Source organism: Podarcis liolepis, assembly GCF_965112155.1.
Source record: "Podarcis liolepis genome assembly, chromosome: 5".
NCBI classification, from domain to species: domain Eukaryota; kingdom Metazoa; phylum Chordata; class Lepidosauria; order Squamata; family Lacertidae; genus Podarcis; species Podarcis liolepis.
The window spans coordinates 55,456,613-55,473,229 of NC_139556.1; the positions used below are offsets into that span (position 1 = coordinate 55,456,613).

The 16,617-nt window shown below is 38.9% G+C and overlaps 1 protein-coding gene across 9 annotated transcripts in view; it reads right to left on the reverse strand.

The window, feature by feature from the left end:
- RBM20 (RNA binding motif protein 20) overlaps positions 1–16,617 on the reverse strand; it is a 115,278-nt gene that overhangs the window by 70,256 nt on the left and 28,405 nt on the right. For 2 of the 9 annotated variants that reach the window (XM_083504754.1, XM_083504753.1), the window contains exon 1: positions 2,265–2,358. The exons of the other annotated variants lie outside the window; for them this stretch is intronic. The gene's annotated coding sequence lies outside the window, so the exon portion shown is untranslated. Of the gene's footprint in view, positions 1–2,264; positions 2,359–16,617 lie in introns of those variants that run through there. 9 annotated transcript variants of the gene reach the window in all.

A 16,617-nucleotide genomic window follows, 5' to 3' on the forward strand; every position in this document is an offset into this window, starting at 1 on the left:
TGTGCAATCTTATTTATGATCTCTGCACCTGTGTTTTCTTTGGTTTAAGATATAGTAGTGATCTCTGAAAGTACATGAGTGAAGTATCTTAACTTAAACAGCTGGCACACATTAATGTATTCTAACAAGTGAACAGGAAGGCATAGAACCATTGTATTTTATCAGTAAAGTAATAATAATTCATCAATCTATTTATTCAGATTTCAAGCCTCCAAACCATATAAGGGTAATTCCAGCTATTCGACACAATCACATATTCAGTCATCAGCTGCATTCACATGTGCTGCTGCTGCTTGTCCCAGTTTGAAGAACGAGAGTGATGTTGTGGTTAGAACATTTAACAAGCACTAGAAAAAAACAGCTTTAAATCTCTGCTCATCCATGTAGCTCATTTGGTGAGCTTGAGCCATACTTTACCTCTTGGTGTCCCCTGATAATTATTCCAATAGAGGTCAACTGAAACTAACAGTATTTTATTAGAACAGTACTGAGGATTTGATTTGTAATACAAATCCAAAGGGGAAAGCATGCCTATTTTAAAAACTGTTTCCACTTATACTTTTCAAATTGTTTCCTATTTCCCCCCTTTTAGTTGTTTACAAAATCAAAAAATCAGGGCAGTGCTAATCCATATAATTGCAGCAAGAAATTCCACTGTTATACAAATATTTCCTGCAGCAAATGAGTAAAGTGCCTAAAATAAAATACAGACACACAACTTTAAGCACCCACATTATATACATCTTGGAAACCTGTTTGGCACAGCTCTCAGTGACGGAAGAAACAGCAGAGACAGAATAAATCTGAAGAATTCAGACTGCCTAGTTCCAATGTAGCGAAGTGTAACAAATCCAATTTATCACCTTTCAAAAAGTAATGTATTTGTTGGTCTGTTTCTTTACAACAATTTACTTGTACACACACCTCCCTTTTATAAGTACAGCTTTCTCCCATATTCATTGTACACAGTATATGTATCCAATTGTCTTCAGTGGAACTTTAATATTTATATCTAAGCTTGTAACCTTAAATATAGGATTGTGCTGTAGCTATGCATGCTTTGAAAGTAAATGTATGCATAGTGTTGCAGCCTTACTGGACACCCAGTCTTCTTGAAATCAGCAACACTTACTTGCAAGTAACTATGGTTAGGATTAGGCTATAAAAGAAAAAAAAGTTTCGGAGCATGCTGGTTAAAATACTAAAAAAAAATGTTCTAAAGCAAAAGGAATTTCACTCACTTATCACAAGAGTCTGATTTAAATACAGATAACTTGTTTCTCCTGAATCCAGAGACTATGAGCCAACTGCTTCCAGAAACTCTTTAGTAGCATATTTAAGGCCTGAATCTATGAATTATTAGGCCAGTATGTATATCATATTATTAAAAACTCTAATCCATCTCTCTTCACTACAACCTCATCTCAGAACCAAAAGCAATAATATCTTTTGTTTAGGATTTCTGCAACTTGATAAAATATATAAACTGCCAAAATTTATTAAAAATAAATATATTAATTTGGCATTATTTTATTTCCTTTCTCGGTACATATCATGCAATTAATTTTGGCATATTGTTTTGGTAGTACCTTCTAGTTACAGTTGTAAGTTAGACATTTCCTTTAGAATGAGGCATTATTATTTCAGCAAATTTATACAGTTGCTGTCCGCATAAATGAAGCATACAGAGTTATATTAAGGCTAACATTTTAAAATATGTCCTCCAAGAAGTTTAATACCATTTTGTTAGCCACTATCTAAAATAAGCCGATTTAGAGTACATGCATAGATACTCAGCTCAATTTTTGGCTTACAGAACACATTTTTATATTCATACTCTTTAATGAGTAATGTGGCTTTTGGTCTACTGTTGCAACTATTGTATAATTTGTTTGCCTTGGGTAACACAAACACACATTTGATTAGATATTTCACATTCAGTATCTTTTTCATTAAAGTTTGATGTACAAACTAGTGTTCCATTCTTTTAGCCTTTTCAGGAAAAAAATATTAACATATACAAGCACATAAATGTTGTTTCCGTGATTAAGATTAACCTGAATGTAGTACACGCTGACAAAAAACATTTGCATTCTAAATTGAAGACCAAGAAAAATGCGGGAGCAGGGAGAGTTAAAAGTTTATCACATTTTAAAATATATAAAATACAGCTTTCTACACATCACTAACTAGTTTTCAAAGCTTTACATACCCAGTACCTTTGTATTTTTCAAAAAGCTTGTTAGTAAGTAACCAAAATATACCTGTTTGTGACCTTTCAAACCTTCTAATGGTTTTTTCAAATACTCCCCCAGCCCATTTCTTTACTTGGGCCTCGATAGCAGCCATGACTGAGTAAAATTAAAAATAGAAATCCAAAAGCTATGGCACTATCTAGGTATTTAAATACCACAACTATCTATGTATCCCCCTATGACCTACCATGGATAATGATATGCTGTCAACAAAGAAAAGGTGATAAGGTTCTCTGTTTCTGCCACTTGACCTGACAAAAGCCAGGTCTGGTTAATCACTTCAATGTCAAAAATAGATACTCTTAACTGAGAAAGCAGCTGCACACATTTCCATAGTTATGTCAGATAAAGTCAGTTCTATGGAATCTATTAAGCACTTGATATAAAGGAATCTTGTACTGCTATTACCTCTTTAAAAATATCCCTTTCTCCCAAAAGCCTTGAAAAACCAATGCAATTATGAGCATTAATATGCAGTTTTTCAAATCATTATAATAATGGGGACTCAGTAGTTGGCCCAAAGCCATATTCCTATCCTTTAGTCCAAAGTACAAATGCATAGGATCAGGTAAATAAACACATCAAGTGCCTTGAAGCCACGACTGTCACAATCATGGCATCACTACCACTTCCTGGGACAATGCACAGTGGCAAAGATGTTGGGTCTGTGTCAACACATTGACAAGCACATGGAATTTGGTTGCATCCTGGTAAGCAGCAGTGACAGCACTGTCAGGAGGACAGCTCTGTGCGCCCACCCAATCTGATTATGAGTACAGCTGAATACAGTCCTAGCACTCTCACAGCTCTTCAGAATGTGATCCTAAGCACTAGGTTAGATTGAAATAAATTCAACTAAAAATAAAGAACTACTAACCAGGGAGACCCAAAGTTGTTGTTGAGCTTTTTGTAGGGACGCCCCATGATCAACTGTTAGATTGCGATCGACCTGTTAGACATCTCTGGTTTAGAGTACTCCAGAACCCTTCATTAGTTAAGATGCTACCCAAAGGGTAAGGCTGTACAGTGGTACCTCGGGTTAAGTACTTAATCCGTTCTTAACCTGAAAATATTCTTAACCTGAAGCGCCACTTTAGCTAATGGGGCCTCCTGCTGCCACTGCACTGCCGGAGCACGATTTCTGTTCTCATCCTGAAGCAAAGTTCTTAACCTGAAGCACTATTTCTGGGTTAGCGGAGTCTGTAACCTGAAGCGTATGTAACTTGACGCGTATGTAACCCAAGGTACCATTGTATATTTAAAGCACATGGCTTCCTCCAAAGAATCTTGGGAATTGTAGTTTACCCTCACAGAGTGACAATTCCTAGTACCCTACATTTCCAAAGATAGGGAAAATAATAAGCTTTACATGTATGATGAGTACACAGGCTGAATAAATCTCTGCTAAATGTTGTTAGCTATAAGGCTACACACTTAAAATTACATGATAAAACAATGTGTGGCTTTCCTATTTTTGAAAACTTCCTAAAGGTAAACAAATTTGTGAATGTTTACTCTTGGACAAAACCAACTGTGTGTCTAGCAATAGCTTTTCAAAGTTTCAAGAATTCATGAGTTGTACATTATTTCTTTCCAGAAATGAGCTACAACTGGTTGAATATAAGCAACATGTGCTCAGCTACTGCATTATTTCCCTTCAATTGGTTAAAGGGCAAGCCCCAGAATACTAAATTCCTACCAATAAATCTGAAATAAAGCCTTGACAAGTGGACCTAACAAAAACAGGCATTTCCTTTGACACTTTAACAAGACACAGAGGAGAGAAGAAATTTGTGGAACCTTTATTTCTGAGTCTAGGCTATGAGGTAAGGCTGATGATTGCATTGTTTCTTTTCACCATCTGGTTATGTAGCCAATAAAGCTAAAGACTTTGAAACTGAAAGTGTTCTTCAAGATTTCATGCCACTACACCTGAGCAAAATGTTTGCTATAGAAAACTCGCAGCTTGCAATGTGGAGAGAGCAAAAGGTCCCCTGAAACTGAAACTTCAAGCTCACATTTCTTTTCTTCACTTCTCCCAGTTGTTGGATAAAGCTAGCGCCACTTCTTGTAGAAGCTAGCAGCAACTACAAACAAACAAACAATCTTGGAAGTCCTCTCATCATTCTGAGGGAATGCTTGGAGATTTAAAAAAGGCAGTTGCCATCCACTGAGAGGACCATTTCCACATCTGGTCAAATTGAGGCAGAGAAATTGGAAGGGTTGTTCCAGTTTAGAACACATTGAAAGGTACAGACCTCCGCCACTGACTCTAACTGCTTTGTGCATCCTACCAGATGAGTGTGGGGCTATAACTGCCACAGTACTGGCCAAGAGCACTTAAAATGACAAACAGATAAGTGAAAATATGTGAGTAATGCAAGATGGCGAACATATATAACACAATCTTTTTTTGTCTTATGTACTGTGCTTATTATGCAGAAACATATACACCAGCCTATGGCTATTCGATGTCATCCACAAGCAGCACCTCTCAGCATTCCAAAGGTCTAGCTCGGACATATTTTTAAAAGTCTGAAATGGTTTTTAAAAATACAAATACAATTCTATTACTTCTATTCAACTACACCAAATCCTAAAAATACACTGCATTTGATATTAAATTACCTAGGAACTTCTTGCAAAAAATTAAAACTCTACTCTGAAGAATAAGGTAAAGGTAAAGGGACCCCACATGCTGAAAATAGAATAGGAAATAAACCATATGCCCTGAAAAACACAAGAGGTACACAAACAAACAGGGGGGGGGAATGCAAACTCTTAAGATAAGCAACAAAATATTATGCGCATTCTAAACTAGAAAATCTTTGATAAACTTAAATTAAGACTATTATAATACCAACAAAGAAGTCCACCAAAAAGTCCTTATAGTAGGAAGGTACTGCATATGGTTGATTGAGAATTTATTAGAATGCAATTTATCAACTAGTGAACAGTTTGTGTTACTTAATACACAAGATTTCTTGTTATACGAGAGATTTAAGAGGTAATCAATCTTCTGGTATTCACTGCCTGCTGACTTGTTAATCTACGTTATTCATAACGCAGTAATGGCAAGTTTGAATTAAACAAGTTACAGTTGTATTAGGCTCCTGAGCTTCCAGGGGATGTTTTTAATCTTGCTGAATGAATCAGCATAGTAAAGTTACATCATTTTGGAAAATATTGCAAGAAAACAACCAATAATACTAAAATATCAAGTGCATTAGAATCAATTTGAGTTTCATAACAAATTTCTGCAAACTGATTGTTATGTGAATGGTGCACTGATCCCTTGGGTGGGATCCCTCTAGGGTCCACAGACCACCAGCTGGGAACCACTGGTCTAATCATTTGCAGTAAAACTTTCCAGATTTATTCAAAACAATCACAAAACATTCTTTTAATATGTAATATGTATAGATCTATTTATGTATATCTATATTACTTGTATGTTTATTATCTAAATATAATACTTTTGTAGGGCTGCAAAAGCTCATCATAAAATGATGAGTTTGTTCTGAAATCAACCTTAATTGATAGTAGCATATTTAGGACTGTAAAAGCAATTATAAAATGACAAGGCTGCTTTGAAATAAACCTGACTTGATTTATCAAGCCCAACAGCTGTTTGAATATGCAATGAACCGTGAAAGAGTATCACTCACCATGGGGCTCAAATATATTCCCTGCTCCACCAAGACTGCTGGTCAGAAAGTGAATGACAGGCAGTTCACATAAAAAAAGGTTGGGACCTGGAAATCAGGTTTCTAACATCTTACATATAGAAGATGTTACGCATAGCCAAACTTGGCCCTCCAGATATTTTGGGACTACAATTCCCATCATCCCTGACCATTGGTCCTGTTAGCTAGGGATGATGGGAGTTGTAGTCCCAAAACATCTGGAGTGCCAAGTTTGGCCATGCCTGTTTACAGGAACCTGCATTCAAGGGATGATAGTGAGGGAGAGAGAGGGTGCATCTACTCTTTGTTGAATGGAACAGTGTGGGTGGGAAATTCATTAGCTCAGAGGTTTTGAACCCTGAGCTGGAACAGGGAATTAATACAGTTGTCCCTAGGCATCCTCTCTGCAATACAGTGCCCACCTGGCTTTCTCGTTTACCACAGACTATGTAAAGTCAGTGAAGACAGTTGAAGATTCAAGTTGTGGTTTTTCCATGACATCCAATTGTGGCAAAGAGATCATTTGCCCTGTAGACGCTAATGACTACTTAACCAGGAAGTGTTGCATGAGAAAGGCTTCTAAACATAGTTGACTGGTGTGGAATCAATACAATACAAAACAAACAAAACAAAGGATAGTCAGGCCTGAATGCAATGCTATTTTCACAAAAATATGGTTTGAGACAGACAATATCAGTCATGGCAGCCAGAACACATTAGAAATTAATATAACAAATATATTATGTTTCATTCTTTTACAGTATTTTTGTGTTTAAAATGTTATTCCTAGAAATGTCACCAAACATATTTCACTAATTCATTACACATGCAATAAAAGAAAATTGGGAGAAAATTCATGTTACAGTCTACTCCCATGTACAACTAAATTATGTATAACCAATGCATGGTATGCTACTTAGGAATCATTGATAAAAGGAATCTGTACCCTCTTCCAAAATGTACCAACTGTTTCAAATAATCTAAACTAAGCACAAATATTTGAAATAACTTCGCATTAAAGAATAATATATTTTAATGGCAGGACTGGATGAACAGATCTCCTATTTGTTTTCTTGAAAATCAAAATAGAACACCATGGCTAATTAAGCTAGAGTAACAACCAGTAATGTAAAACAAACATTGTTAGAAGTAATATCACAATTCCACATGAAATTATTTTGAAAAGCAACTTTATACCTATCCAGAAAAACACCATAAGCACTCTCTCTCATTAATTAATAAAATCCCCACCCATTGTTCCATATACATATCACTTGCTTTGATAAAACGCGTTACTGGGCACTGTGTGAAAACTCCCACATTGCAACAGGATTGTATCCAACTATACTCTACTTACAGCAGGCACACTTAAATTAATGGATCTGTGGTAGTCATGTCCATTAATTTCAGTGCACCTATTCAGATTGTGATTAACCTAGTGCTGTGTCCCTGCTCACTTCACTCAGTAATCCTGCCTATCCCCAGCCCCCAACCCACCATCTTCTCTGCCAAATCCACTACTCCTTCCCATTAAAGTTAGTTGTCTGTGGCTCGCCTGAGCCACCTGCCTCCATCTTCCCCTTTGCTTCCCTTCTCCTCACCCTCCAACACTGCAGTAATGGCCCAGCAGCTTTCAGTAGGCTGTTGTCATGCTGTACCTTGTGGCACCACCTGTCAGCCACCAAACAAACTGCTGCATGATGACAACCTTACCTTTTTATTATATATAAGATATGGTATACAATCAACAGTTTCTGCTGAAATACAAGAAATTGTTTACAAGATTTTAATACTGCATTATCCACTCACAAGTCTGAAGTTACACTATAATGAAAAATCTACAGTGCTGTTAGTAAGTGCCAATTTACACAGCTGTTGGAAAGACTAGCCTATGCTGACTTCAGTCGAGGGCTTCAGTCAATACAGAGCTGGCCACAGGTACGGCCACAGGTTAAATTCAATTCTTGGTACATCATTAGAATCCCTCTCCCAGTATATAAAAAACCAAAACTGGGCTTAATGTGTAATTCAACAAGGGAGCTGAAGCAACATTATGGAGCTAAAACTGCTAAAAGTCATAATAAGTCCTTCCAGTGACTGTCATGAAATGGTTATGGGAATCATCCAGTTCCCCTCATGTGTCTGGCTACAACAACTTAGAATTCAAGTTCCTATCCACAATAGTACCTTTTCCACTGAAAAAAATCTATATATTCATAGATGACTTGATATTTACTTTGAGAAATGTTTCCAACCAAAAAACTGGAGCACAATCCAGCCAAAGTTAGGCCCTTTAAAGTTCTAATTATTTCTATATGAAAGAGCCAATGAAATGCCATATATTGTGTGATTACTCCCAAACTGCAAACTAGATTTCAGTAATTTTAACAATTAGATTCATAACAGCAAGTATGATCCACATACAATCTAAAATCCCATTGATTCCAAAACCAGAGATTAAAACAATGCTAACTAATCCATTTAAATCAACAGGTTAAAAGTACTTAACCTGGACTGGACCATGTCCTTCATTCATCCAGTTTCCCAGTACATAAACACTGGCAAGATCTGTTAATTGCTAATGTGCTCTTTAAAACCAGCTTTCCATGGGAAATAGTCAATCCTGTAGGCATCTTAACTTAATGTGACATTGAGAATGACTCTCAAACCAATGATCTACTTTAAGTACTCAACAGATTGACTGTAATAAATACCTAGATTAAACAGCAGGAAGATTGGCATGTTATAGCAGCTTTAATAAAGATTAACTAATGCATGCTTTGAGCACCATTGTTATGGAGCTATGAAAGCAGCATTACAGTTAAAATGTATCCCTTTTTCAACACACCATTATAAAGTCTGAACACTCTTTTGTTGTAGACATTGGGTGCCTCAATCAGCACTGAGGAAGCACATAATTGCCAACTAGCAGTCTGCCCTCGATTATATTTGAAGCTCACACCAGGGGCTGCTAGTCAGTCAGTAACTGCACATTTGCACGGTACTAAGGTGCCCTCTGCCTCCACTGCCTAGCAGTTACGGGCAGGAATTCCATTCTTTCCATCATCACTGCACAGCAATGATTGGCATTTTCCACTAGCAAATCACTTGACTATCCAGCACTGTTCAATAACTCATGGGACAAAAGTTTTCAGTTTCTGAGAGAGAATGGATTTTTCACATGGAGATTATTATGGACCATAATGAAAGAAAGCTAAGGGTAGGCAGCCCAGAGGCAGAGGCTGAAGGAAATGTAAGTAATGGAAAAAGAAAGAAGTAGGAAGAGTAAATGAAGAACAGAACTTGAGGTAAAGGGCAGAGGAGGAACTGAGAGAGGATGATCAGACATGATTCTGAATAAACTTTCTAGAGCTTAAAATAAACTTGATGGGGTCAGTATTACAGAGGAGTGGAAGTAAGGAAAGGTGGTCAGGTTGGCAAAAGGAACTGACAAGGTAGACAAGGTAGAGTGGCTGGGGAAATCCAGCCAGATGGGCGGGGTATAAATAATAAATTATTAAATTATTATAGGCAATGACCTGGTTCTAACATAAGCGAAAGTGAATGTTGGTTTTCTGGCTGCAAGCCACAATATGAAGCCATGTTTATTCTTTGCTTATGATCCATAGCTTGCCATTATGGCAAAATTGAACAGCCTTGCTTGACCATAATTTCTTTAGCCAGCCAATCACATATGTCCACTAAACTACAGAGGCACATGGCAAGAACAGCTGGAAAACAAGCTGTGGCTGGTCAGCTTGTTTGTGAGGTGATTCCTGATTTGTTGAACAGACCATGGTTAAAACAAACCATGCCTCAGCATTATGTGAAAATACAAGTGAAAAGTGTGATCTGGGGAAACAACGGGTACTAGAGAAATGGAAGGGCCAAAGAAAAAGTATTAAGGTATTAAGGGTTAAGATGGCGGCGCGTGTAGATGCTGCGGCTGGTTGCTCCTCAACTCTGAATATGGAGCAGTCAAGTAATTTCGTTGTCCCCGAAGGGGGCAATGACAATAAAGATATTATTATTATTATTATTATTATTATTATTATTATTATGACTGGGAATGTGTACTACAGGTGCAGTGAGAAGTGGGAAGTAGGAAATCAAGGAAGGACTAAGGACTGTACCTAAGGTTTCAAAGTCTAAAGCTTAGTCCCTAATAGGAAAGTGCTGTCAGCTGTCATTTCCAATGCCACTGCAGCAATGTGACCCAGCAAGACAAAAAGACTAAATGGCAATTAGCAGTGAGGGTAGAATAGGAAAAAACCTGAATTTTACATCTGAGCTAACCAGCTAGTTCTTTGACTACAGGCTTCTAGTATGTGCACGCACAGTAAGAATTATTTTTTAACAAAACTGAAAACAGAAAGCTTTCTTTCCTTAATCTATATAAGAGAAGTACAGCATTCTAATAAAAATACAAGCAGTTTAAATACAAGGTTTCTAACCTTCTAGTAATTTAATCCAGGTACTACATGTCTTACACCAGACAGACTGAAACCAGTAAGATTTTTAAACATATGGCTGTGGTTTCTAAACAGATCATTATTTTTCATGTAGCTATCCCAAGTTCCCTTTTTTTACTTTAAAGTGATTTGCAGACATTCACACAGTAATTAGCTATAGGCAATGTTGGTATCATTGTCATCTAACTAATTTTAAGCAGTAATTATTATATTACTCTTCTATTTTAACCAATTTCAGATGATATTTTATTACACCATTTAATCAGTATCTTATATCTTATTCTCGTTACAGACTCTTTGTATCATGACCATGCCAAGGTAGAAACTTTTTATAAGTTTAACTCAGAAAATGATTTTCTTCTTAAATACAATAGCTTCACATTTAAGGGTTCCAAAAGTTACTAGAACACAGCACTTTGTAGAAAACATACAGCAGAATCAACTGTTCTTAAATATATTTTTCATTCTCAAATAAAAATTTCAGAACCTTAGAGACATTTTTTCCCCTCAGCTGAAATTGCCTAAGGAATTATCTCTTCCTCTTCTACAGTAACTAATGAAAGAAGTAAGAATGAGAATGACACAGAGTAAGCAACTTGGATAAGACAGCTCTACAATGTTATAAAACTCACTGAGTGGATTTGGACAAGCCAGCATCTCATAGTGTTCTCACAGTTATTGTGAGGATTAAGATATGCCACCCAGAATTCCTTGGTGCGAGGGAAGACTATATTACAAATATAGACTGCCCCCCTCAAAAGACTACAGCTTACCGGTGTATAGAGCTGGCAAAAAATAGATAATATTATTTAAATCAGGTTTTTTGAAAATGTTAGTTGATTTCTTCCCCAAATTTCAGCTATAAGAAGTTTTTCTTTTTAAAATAACCTGGTCTAAAATGAAATCTAAACTTAATGTAAATTTACCATCTTCTAAAACTAAGTTGTCAACCTCTTACTAAGAGCTTTTACAGGAAACAGCTTCACAGCACATGTATCATTCATGTATTGATGTAATAAGGGTGACAACCATTTATTGCAGGGATTCCATTTCCAGCCACTGCACGCATCAGCGGAGTGTGCCTAAACATGCCCTGCCCCGCCTCCTGTTCTTCCCTGTTCTGGGTCCAAAAGGGCCCACGCATCAGCAATTGTCAGTCATTTGGATGTGCCTAAAATGGTACCACCTGTAGTTTTATACTTGAGGCCACAGGTACTAGAACCCATATTAATGCTAACCTGTATCTTACCAGGATCATACATTGAGCCCATGTGGCAGATTATTTATTCCTGTTTCATTCCCAGCTACTTAAGCTCGGTTATGTGTTCAGTTTTGAGAGTTTGGCATCTTAAAGATGACAAAAATTATTATTATTACTATTATTATTATCCACTTTAACAGATGCATGTTATTCTGAGCTGCAAGTAGATATACAGGTTTGAGGCAGGGAACTGTAAACAGGTATGCCATAAGGAAAGGAAATTCGGGGGGGGGGGGAGCTCAGAGATTCCCAATTATCTCACATACAGGAGCCATTCACAACATATAGCAATTGATAACACAAGATGTTTTAGCACTGATAAGCAAATTAACATATATAGTCTGCTAAAAATACATTTTTTCTCATGTGACATATAGCTTTTCTCCCATGACATGTGTTGATTGGCTTACCAATGTCAGGAAGTTTATGTATAGCTACTGTATGTGTGTGTAATGCAGTTACCATTGTCCGTGCATTTTTTGCATTTCCTTCCCTTCCAACCTACTGTTTACATTTAAATACACCTCTATCATGCATATCTATACCTGCAACTCAGGATAGTCCCAAGAAAACTTATGTCATTATAAATTTGTTAATCATTAATGTACTTGTGTGCATGTGTTTCTGCAATAATTCAACACGACTACCACTCTGGGACTTATTAATATTCACGTACATTCATCTTCCATCTTATGAAGAAACATTATTTTGTATAATACTGTATTTTTCCATGCATAAGACGATGCTTTTGCTAAAAAAAACTTAGGCAAAAATTGGGTGTTGTCTTATACACAGATATTGAATGCAGAGGGGGGACGTGTGATTAATGGCAGCAGAAAGCAGGAGTGGCAGCGGCGATTGGGTGGGTGATTGCTGGCTGCAGCAAGACCTGCTGGCGATTGGCTGTGGCTCCGGCAATTGGGAAGGCGACTGGCGGCTGCGGCAAGTGGGTGGGCGGGCTGTTGGTGGCGGCAAGCGGGTGGGCGGGCGGGCTGTTGGTAGCGGCAAGCAGGCAGACAATTGGTGGCTGTGGTGAATTGTGCGATTGGCAGTGGCTGTGGCAAGTGATCGGCAGTGGCGGGCAGGCGGGTGAGTGATTGGTGGAAGTGACGTCCCCCCCCAAAGCTAAACAACTTAATTTTGGGTTAAAAAAATAGGGATCATCTCATACATGGGGGTGTATTATACACGGAAAAATACAGTAACTACCACTGCTTGATTTGGGCAAGTTCTGGAAATTATTACTACTCAATTATGCACATATTTACTCAAAAGAGAGTTCTAAATTCTTCAGTGATACTTGTTTCTTTAAAAAAAAGGATGCACAAGATTGTAGACTTAGCCTTCTAGTAAGTGATTTTGCTCAACTTTCTTAGATGTGTACGTGTTTTATCTGTAACTAGGCAATAACAACAACCAGATATAATTCTCCTCCCTACCCAACCCTTTTCATTTAAAACTATTGCGTGCATAACCATTCTGCAGTTATGTGTTGGTATTAAAGGGTTAAGAAGCTCTAGTCAAGACGCTCTAATCACTGAGCAGCTGGAGGTCGTTAGGCTTCCAGGAATGTGAGTTTGTATAAATAGTCAACTCACTTGTGTGTTTGCCTCCTTCCTTCTTCCCCCTTCCTTTCTTTTGGGGCATGTTTGCTGAAATGTGTGATTCTTCACCAGGGTTTTTTGTTTTTGTGTAAATAAACCTTTTATTTGAGTTCCAAACCGCTTGCTCCAAGATTCCTTTATTGAAAAGATGCTGACTCTCCAGCCCTTCTTGAGCCGCTGTGCGAAAAGCTCTGCTGTAATGGGACATTGTGGCATCGGAAGCGCACTGGACATTTGCTAACCATTAAACTAATTAAAGTTTAATGGGACAGGTTATGGTTGTTTGTACGTCAAGAAGGAGATAAGGAGTGCAGTTAAGAGTGATTTATGCAAGGACTGGAGCGAAGACAGAAGCGGTTGCCGACAACGAAAGCCTTCAAAGCAGCTTGAGTCCTGCAACGTGCCTAGGAAAAGTTTTTAAAGAGGCACTGCGCAGTTTGTACTCGCTGGAAGACGTCTTATTCCTCGAGGAGCCACCTCAGCAGCTGGGAGACGGTCTACAGGTCTGTGAGTATCGTTCCTAAGCCCCAGGGAGGATGGCAGAGTCCCAGGAAAGTTTTACTGTCCCATTTACGCGACTCAATGGGAAAAATTGGCAAGATTGGAAGGCTAGAGTAAGGGTTTGGTTGCAAGCAAAAGAGTTGTGGAGTTGTACTGAAGCACCGCCTTTACAGGCAGCTGCAGACGCGTCTGCAGAAGACAAAGCAGCAGCGGCAGTTTCACAGAAACGCGACAGGAAAGCCCAAGGTCTACTAGTTTTGGCAGTGGGACCAGAGCAAATGCCTTATGTTTCTGAGTTAAAGAACACGCATGAGGTCTGGACGGTTCTGCAGCAGCTAAATTCCAGAAACACTGCGGGGGCCAAGATCCATGCTACAAGATGTTTGTTTGATTTACGTCTCCAACCGGGAGCGTGTGTGAAAGAACATATTGCCAAAATGGTGTCTGCCTTTAATCAACTAAGACAGCTGGGCATTCCTTTCTCTATGGAGCAGCAGTCATACATATTGTTGTCTTCTCTTGATAAAAGCTATGAGACTCTAGCTTTAACTTTGGAAGCTATGCCTTCAACTGAATTAACCCTTGAATACATTTCTTCTCGACTTGCTGATGAACAGGATAAAAGGCAAAGAGAAAGAGGTTTGTCTTCAAAGGGGAGTTATGCTGTGCCTAAGAGTGGGGATGCTGAGTTTGAGAACACAGTAAATGCTTTTGCAGCTAGACACTGTTTTCGCTGTGGTTCCTCTTCCCATTTAATCAGGAATTGTACACGTGAACCTGGTCAAGATAGCACCAAGGCCGTTGCCCCTAGTTACCAGACAAGGAGTTCTAGGGGACGTCGAAGAAGAGGAGGAGGTCGTGGCTACTCCCACAGCACACAGCACATGGCTTCAGCAATGGCGTTGATGCAAGGGCGTGGCCAAGGCAGCAATCTACGCTGGTTGATCGACAGTGGTGCATCTCACCACCTGGTGGCGCCATCTAGTGTCCGTTTGCAGAATTGCAGACATTTGCAAACCCTTAAAGTTGTGACAATGGCAGATTCAACTAAACGTTCCTTAGAGACCGTAGGCACAGTGTTTTTGAAGTGTTTGCAAACAGAAATTGATGCCTATGTGCTAAAGGGAATGAAGGGGTGTATTTTGTCTGTGTCAGAACTTGATAGAAATGGGTTTAAAACTGTGTTTGAAAATGGGGTTTGCACTATTTCAAAGAATAACGTATCTCTTTTGCAGGTGGAATGCAGAAATGGGTTATATTATTTTGAGACAAGTCCAGATGAAGTTGAACAGGTTCATGCTGGTTGTGTGAACTTGCCTACCCATAATTCTTGTGTTCATTTATGGCATCGCCGTTTGGGACATATTAATTTTCAGTATGTTAAAAGACAACCTGAATTATCAGAAGGGTGCAAATTGAACAAATGTGCTAAGTATTTGGATTGTACTGCATGCAAAAGGGCGAAGGTTCATAGATGCAGCTATCCCAGTTCAAATAGGAAATCTGACAAAGTATTCCAACTTGTGCATATGGACCTATGTGGCCCAATGCCTGTTGCTAGCATGGGAGGTTCGAGGTATGCACTGTGTCTCTCAGATGACAAAACAAAGGTTACATGGTTTTTTCCTCTCAAAACAAAAGCAGATACTGCAGAAACAGTTAAAAATTGGGTTCATGCAGTAGAACTTGAATTCGGTACTAGAGTACTTGCTTTTCAGACAGACAGAGGGTCAGAATTTACCGGGTCTGTGTTGCAGAATTTCTTTAAGAAAAAGGGAATTAAGCATCGTCTGTCTACACCTTATTCCCCCCAAGAAGGAGGCGTGGCCGAACGTAAAAACAGGGTTCTGCAAGAGTTGGCAAGCTCTATGTTGTTTGATGCTAAACTTCCTCAAAGTTACTGGGCGGAAGCCTGGAAGACGGCTACTCATGTTCTGAACCGAGTATATAATTCGGTAATTGATACTACGCCATATTTTGCTTTATATGGGAAGAAGCCCAAAGTTAATTACTTTCGGGTGTTTGGATCTCAAGCCTATGTACTTATCCCAAAAGCGTTAAGGAAAAAGGGAAGTCCAAGGGCTAGGAAACTCAACTTTTGTGGGTACGAACCACACACCAAATCTTGGAGGTTCGTGAACCCAGATGGGGATACTACAAGAGTGGTCCTCAGTAGGAGCGCTGAATTTTGTGAGCAATCCGGATGGACTCACTTACATGCTAACCCTGACATTTTGAGAGATGATTTAGGCATTTATGCTGAGAAAGAAAGTCCAGAGGGTGATGAGCCAGAAGGGGATGGTGCACATGGTTCAGATGCAGATTCTGACCAGGCACAAGATTCTTCTCCTAAGATAGGAAAGCCAGAATCTAAGAGTGTTCCAACATCGCCAGTCAGTAGGCCTAGCAGACAGCAAAAGCGAAGCAGGTCGCCTGCAACACCAAGCCCAAGGGAGGTATCTAAACGGAGGTCTTTATCCCTAGAGGCACGTCCAGACATAAAGTCTGAGACAGATTCTGACAGCCAACGGTCAGAGGGGGCACAAGAGCAAGAGGAGCAATTGCGCAGGTCAAAACGTGCCACAAAGGGCAAGCCGCCAGAGCGTATATGTAAGGTGACAAGTGTATATGTAAATATGGCACAGTGTGAGCCAGATAGCTATGTAGAGGTACAACAGCTTCCAAGCTCAGAAGCCGCAAAGTGGCAGGAAGCAATGGAAAAAGAGATGGCTTCGATGAAGTCTCTCGGTGTGTTTACAAGTACAGAGCTTCCAAAAGGGCAACAAGCTGTAGGTTGTCGATGGGTATATCGTTTAAAGCCCACAACTACTGAGGAGT